Below are 7,346 nucleotides of genomic sequence, written 5' to 3' on the forward strand. Positions count from 1 at the left end.
CGTTGGTGCCATCCAGTTGTACCAAACTGTAAAGCAAGTGGAGTTCTTTCTGCAGTCTAGCCTCACTCCCATTGCCACACTGTTCAGAGGAGGCCGCCAAGCATTGGCTCCTATGTGGTGGAATACATAGACTGCCACCTAGTGTAATGAATGTCGTGCCATGGTTCCAGAAATGGAATAAAGACGGCCAACTTAGCAGTTTTTCTGTTTTTTTTTCATCTCACTTTAATGAAATAATATAAAATGTATCTTAGAATCATAAGTAGTGAGAGAAAATGAGTAAACCTCCCATAAGTAGGTCATACCATCTAAAAGATGGAAAAACGTAGGATTGGGTAGATGGAGAAAGCTGACTAATGAGACACTGATGAGAAGAATTCCTGGAGCTACCTTTGAGGCATGATTCATGTATTTTTTTTTTAGGAATAACAAAATGTGACATATCTATAGAAGAGAGGTATTTCAGGAAAAAAGAACATTCTAGTAGAGTGCAGTACCAGATGTCTTAGGGTTTCTGTTGCTGGAACAAAACCCCATGACCAAAAAGCAAGTTGGGGAGGGAAGTGTTTATTTGGCTTATAGTTCTGCATTGCTGTTCATCAATGAAAGAAGTCAAGACAGGGACTCAAACAAGACAGGATCCTGGAGGCAGGAGCTGATGCAGAGGCCATGGAGGGGTGCCGCTTTACTGACTTGCTTGACATGGCTGGCTCAGCCTGCTTTCCTTGCTTTTTTTGGTTTTTCGAGACAGCTTTGCGCCTTTCCTGGAACTCACTCTGTAGCCCAGGCTGGCCTCAAACTCACAGAGATCCGCCTGCCTCAGCCTCCCGAGTGCTGACATTAAAGGCGTGCGCCACCATCGCCCGACTGCTCAGCCTGCTTTCTTGTAGAACCCAGGACCCCCTGCCCAAAGATGGCAGCACCACCTATAATGGTGCCTCCCAGTTGATCACTAATTGAGAAAATGTCTTACAGCTGGATCTCATGGTGCCATTTCCTCAACTGAGGCTCCTTCCTCTCTGATGACTCCAGGTTGTGTCAAGTTGACACATAAAACTAGCCACTACACCAGCTATATTAAAAAACAGTTCCATCTCTCTGTGTCTCTGTGCCTCTGTCTGTCTGTCTGTCTCTCTCTCTCTCTCTCTGTGTCTCTCTCTGTGTGTGTGTGTGTGTGTAAAATATTCTAGAGAGGAGCATAATGGCGTGAGATCTTGGAAGAGTAAATGGATTTTGACTTTTGTTGTTACCTTGTTACTGAAGACTTACTATGTAAATACATTTAGGAGCAGGAATATCATTTATGTGTGTGTGACAAGACGGCTTTCAAAGCCTCATTTCGTTACCTTTTCCCATTTTATGTTTTCTTCTTTGTTCCTGCTTTCTTCCTTTCCTCCTGTTTGAAACCAGAACCTCTCACTTGCATTCATCTTACACTTCTAACCTTTTGTTTGCTAACTGTTGGTGCATATAAGAATCAGTATGAATATTGTCCACCAGAACACAGTATTTGAATTCCGTTCTGCTTTACCTTTGAAAATCGCTAATTTCTATTGGTGATTTTATAGAGTAAAAATATGCAAAAAACCATACCTATATGTATTAAGTGGGGGGCCTCCTAGTGACAAAAGGGGTCCACTTTCCGGCTTTCCTATCTGGGTATACCTGGTTAATTCGCCTGTTTGCTAAGCACTAGAGTGCATCTTATGTGTTAGTGTTTGGACATGGTATTCATTGGGAATGTGGAACCTGTTTGCACAACGGATCTCTTTAAATTGCAGACAAATTTAATAGAATTTAAAATTGCTGTTCACAGAGGAGAGTCGGTCTGTGTAAATAACTTCCTTTCACTAGGTGCAGTTTTAGAAAATTAAATTATTTAAGACACCATGAAAGAAGGCTTGTCAGCACTGTTTTCCTGTGGCCTTTTAGAAAACAAATACAGACTTTCGGATTGCTAGTAAGAAAAAGACATTGAAGAAAAAAAAAATGGGAAATCCAGAAAGGCATTTTGTGTATGTGTGCGTTTATAGAAGAAACGGGCTTTGAATTCAATTTTAAAAAGTAGTAAAGAGAGTAGAAAAGTACATGGAAGCATACTATTAAAATGCAAACTGAAGCCAGACATGGTGGCACACACCTTTAATCCCAGCACTCAGGAGGCAGAGGCAGAGGCAGGTGGATCTCTGAGTCCGAGGCCAGCCTAGTCTACAGAGCTAGTTCCAGGATAACCAAGGCTACACAGAGAAAACAAACAAACAAACAAACAAAAACCCAAAAAATCCAAGCTGAGCTGTGGACTGGATTTAGAGCCCTGTGGAAGGGCTCTTGCCTCACGAGAGCTTCCATTCAGTTGTGAGAGTGGTTTTCTTGCTAACAAGTTTATGATGTTCACATTTGTTCACTTATTATATTAAGAAACCAATTAGCATGTTCTGTTTTCACTGAAAAATACATGATGATTTTTGAATATTGATATTGTAACTTAGGAGTTTCTGCCTCTATTATGGTTAAAAAACAAACAAACAAACAAAAACAAGTCATTAATTTAAAATTAAAATAGCATGCCATAAAGAGAGGTTACTACCCTGAAACCTCATTCGAAAATAGATGTTACTTTGTCACTTAGAATTAAGGTGTGGAGAAGATTTCCTGTAGATAATGTGGTTGATAATAAACTTCTCTGTGCATAATAACTTTAAAGTAATTTTTAAAGATGTTGTTCAGTGAACATCCAGACTGACTCAGATCTCTTAGAAGAGCAAAGGGAATCAAATCACATGGTGGTTGTATCTGGCAGAACTCAGTAACAGCCCAAGCAGCACTGGGCAAATGGAAGCATATTTCCTACCGAGCACCAGCGGTGCATAATTGATTAACTGGAAATACTGTGTAGTTGCCAAATTAAGTTAGCCTCGTACATTGTGTTTTATTAAAATATGTCCATGTGTTATAAATATTTCCAAACTGTGACGTCACAGCTCCACCTTGTGGTTAAAATCCACACATGATAGTCTAATCTGAGCAGGATGCAAAAACTTTCATTTTCTTTTAGTTGTTGCTGAGTAATTTTTTTTTCCTTTCAAAGCTAGTACAAATGAAAATGACAGAGATGATTGTTTTTCACAGTTCTTTTGAGAATGTTTTGCTGTGATATATGTCAATGTTTTCAAAGGAGGAATCGCAACACCTTATTCTCAAAGAATAGGCATGCTTCCAGGGATGAAATGCTCTGTTCTCAATTCTTGACTACTTTGTAGGCTTCTCATCTGTGTTCAGTCGGGATTGCTAGCCTGTGTGATTAATAAAATGTATGTAGAAAAGGTCAGATGCAGGAACAATTGGTAAGCATTGGAATACTCAGGTAACATCTGGACTACCACAGGAACAGGTTCATAGGACTCTATTGTACAAAGGAACATTCTTTGAATTGCTGTGTGTAACTAGAGTTTTCCTGCCTGGCCCACAATCAGGACAAATCTCTCTCACCTGCCAGTCCCACAGCCGCTCAGACCCAACCAAGTAAACACAGAGACTTATATTGCTTACAAACTGTATGGCCGTGGCAGGTTTCTTGCTAACTGTTCTTACAGCTTAAATTAATCCATTTTATAAATCTATACCTTGCCACGTGGCTCGTGGCTTACCGGCATCTTCACATGCTGTTTGTCATCATGGCGGCTGGCAGTGTCTCTCTGACTCAGCCTTCCACTACCCAGCTTTATTCTCCTCCTTGTCCCGCCTATACTTCCTGCCTGGCCACTGGCCAATCAGTGATTTATTTATTGACCAATCAGCAACACACTTGACATACAGACCATCCCACAGCAGCTGTGTATGAAAAAGAAATAAATAATAATTGTGAGTGATCACCAAAAGGCTGGTGGTTGTAAAATTAAGGACCAGATTACAGCGGTTAAGAAAATAAAAACTAGGTAACTGAAACTCTGAAAGTTACAATGTCTGTGTTTCTGACGTTAACGATGCTCTTGCTGGTGTAAATAGAGGGAGGTTGGCCAACTGGTTCACAGCTATGCCTGCTTTGTGTCGTCACACCTTCACCTCCACCCTTTCCTTGTGCCTTGGCTGTTGAACTGAAGCAAAGGGCCCCAGCTTAGTCTAGGGTGACATATCTCAAGGACAAGGAATGGGAAGTATTGGATGCTTGTGTCAGTGAGCCTGCAGAGCTAGTCCTGGATGGGCAGTGACATGAGCTCTTGTGAAGTTACTGTCCTCCACATCAAGTCAGTGTGGGCACTCTAGAAGGAAAGGAATCCATCCAGAAGTGGTAGGTAGCTAGCCTAGCTTCCAAGTGAAATTGCAGAAGAACTTATGGCTTTAGTTCTTTGGAGAATGACTTGCAGGGAAATCTCTCCAGACTCCAGGTGCTGTGTTCTTTAAAAGCTCTGCCAACAAAGCTGAGCACCTACTTCAAGCCAAGTCAGACATTAAGAGGCAAGGCCCAGCCACTAAGCTTCCATGAGAAGCAGACTAATGTCCCATTACCAGTGCTTCTCTGAGCACCTGATTGTGTTTTCCTCTCAAGGCCCTGAATGTCCCCAAGGCAGAAATGAAGGCTCCTCTTTCAACAGCCTTTCCATTTCTAGAGCCTCTCGTGCATTCTGGCAACCCAGTCTGGAACCTCCTGGCTGTGATTGGGGGATGCTTTTATTTCGGAAATTTTATTGTGTTTGAACCAGTATTTGCTAGGGGACTGTGTGGGGAAAGAGGCTTTGAACTTTACAGGTCAACACTTTTGAAAAGCATGGATTTTTGCCTGTGTATGAGATGAAGGTACACAGTCTGTCCCTGAGTAGAGAGAGTACACATACAGTCCAAGCTGGAAAGAGTGATTCATTAAGACTGTAAGAAGAACTTACTGTCTCTGCTATCCTCATTATTTAGTCAGTTTATGAATAACCTGCTCACTGGTGGCATGTGGTGGGCTTCCAAGCCATTTTAAATCAAGTGAATTGGTGTTACATATCTTAAAATAGTGTGTTTATATGTGCTGCAAAAAGTGCTATGTCTATAAACTACCTAAAATGTGCCCGTTTAATCCTCCAACTCTGAAGAAAAAAATAGTACTAAAATAGCAACTGGTGAAGAGAGTGGATTCATATGTGGAGGAAGAGAGTGGCCTTGAGGTGTTTACTGGAAGCACATGGTTACCCTGGTTACTGATGGCCTTGCTCAGCGTGCTTGGCTGGCTGGTTGGACCAAACATCATTTCAATGTCTTTTCACATTGGTCTGAAAAATGGGACAAATATTATTTAGGAAAGTTAAAACTAGAGTAATGTCTAAAGAAAAAAAAAAGGCTAGAATTTAGAGATTCTCTTGGCTGAAAGGTAGATAATAGTGTATTTTACACTATTACTATTATTAATTACCCAAACTTGGAAAATAGTATTCTCTTTTTGTGAAAGTATAGAGAAGTTATTTTTAACTTTAAAATTGTTATAAGTGAGTTGATCACGTGTAAACTTACAGTAAATTAAAGGGTAAAGTAGTAATGAAGATGGTAGGCAGGTTTCAGAAGGAATAATATGATTATTCATTTATTTTTATTTTCTAATTTGGTTCCTTTGAGATGCGGTCTCCCTATGTAGTCCAGACTGCCCTGCAACTTGCTCTGTAGACCCGGCTAGCCTTGAACTCACGGAGATCCACCTGCTTCTGCCTTCCCAGTGCTGGGAATAAAGCTGTATAGCACCATGCCTAGGGTCTATTCTGATTTTTATTATGCAGCAGATGGGGGAAAACCACATGAACTCGTTGGTAGTTCGTTGCTGGTTAAATAGCCTTCCTTTTCTAATTTGGAACAATTGTCTTAGCGAACATAGTGTTTGCAATACATTTCAGACAGTTCCATCCTCCAACAGACCATTTTGTTTAGTCCAGTGTGAAATTATTGTGGTCTAAAATGAGGACACAACTAAAGTCAAAATGTGTACTTGTCTCTGTACATAAGCTACATTTAAACTATACTCGTCCCTCAGATGCTGTGGGCCTGGGTGGTGGGTGATGGTTGCCGTGTCTGATCATTACAGGTACTCACTGAGTACATATGTGCTTCCAGATTCCCTGCCTGCTCACAGGTGGGATCATGTGGCTCCGTGGATCACTCCCCAACACAAGCACTTAGCATCCATTTGGGACACCCTGATCTTAGAGTCACTCTTAGAAGCGAGGACATTTGAGAGCTGCAAGACCCAGCATATTTGCGTGAGGAATAAAGTTGATTATTTTAGTGAAGTAACAGACTTTACAGTTTGCCAAGCGGTTTATTTCCATATAACTGATGGTTTGAAGGAGATACCCCCATATTCTCTGGCATTTGAATAATTCGTCTACAGTAGGTGATACTGTCTGGGGAAGCTTAGAAGGTGTGGCCATGCTGTGTGAAATGTGTCACTAGGTTGCAGGCTTTGAGGGTTCGAAGCCTCCCACCATCCCCAGTTCTCTCTCTGCTTACTGCTCTCAGTTCCATATGTGAGCTCTCAGCTGTTCCTGCCCCCTTGTCTCCCTGCTACCATGCTTCACCACTCTGATGGTGGTGGACCCTTAGCCCTCTCGAACTCTAATTCCCAACTAAACCTTTCTCTCTATAAGTTGCCATGGTCATGATGTTTTATCACAGGTAACAACAGTCAACGGGAAGAGAAAAAGATATCAATGTCTAGTCACTGACTTACCAACTTAGGTTTTTCTTTTTCTTTTTAAACGTTTGGTGATTCAAAAGCAATGCACTTGCAGTAAAGATTGTACTTCAAATTTTGAATTCCTATGTTTTCTCAGATTATTGGTGCACACAGTACTGTCTCTGTGCTGTGGTGTCAGCATGCTGGACTTCCCAGGAAGCCTTGGCTCAGGGTTCTGGTGCCCTGCACTGCTACGTCAGGATGTCAGCCTTGTCCTAAGTGTACTTTCAACTTAAGCATTTTGAATTTATTATGTGTGTTGGGATATAACTCCCCTTTATTCAAGATATATCTGGGTTTAGTATATGTTGAGTTTCCAATAATAAGATAGTAGCATCATCTGAAGACTTAGTGATTTAATTTGTGTATTCTGAGAAGATGGTGGTTGGTCCACAAGGCTATGCAGTTCAAGCTCTGTGAACTGTTGAAATCTGACATGTAAGTTCTACTAAGAATATGTTTGTATATCTGGGAACAATATGAAAGAGTATACATACACATGCATACCAACAAAGTTTAAAATATTTTAATATTTGTCGTAATTAGCACTCTGATTAAAATGCTTTACAGAATATAAATCTAGCTTGGACTGAATTTTCTGAACAGGTCTGTACATTAGAGATGTGACTTGCTTATATTTAGG

The sequence above is a fragment of the Peromyscus eremicus genome, chromosome 7 (assembly GCF_949786415.1).
Source record: "Peromyscus eremicus chromosome 7, PerEre_H2_v1, whole genome shotgun sequence".
NCBI classification, from domain to species: Eukaryota; Metazoa; Chordata; class Mammalia; order Rodentia; family Cricetidae; genus Peromyscus; species Peromyscus eremicus.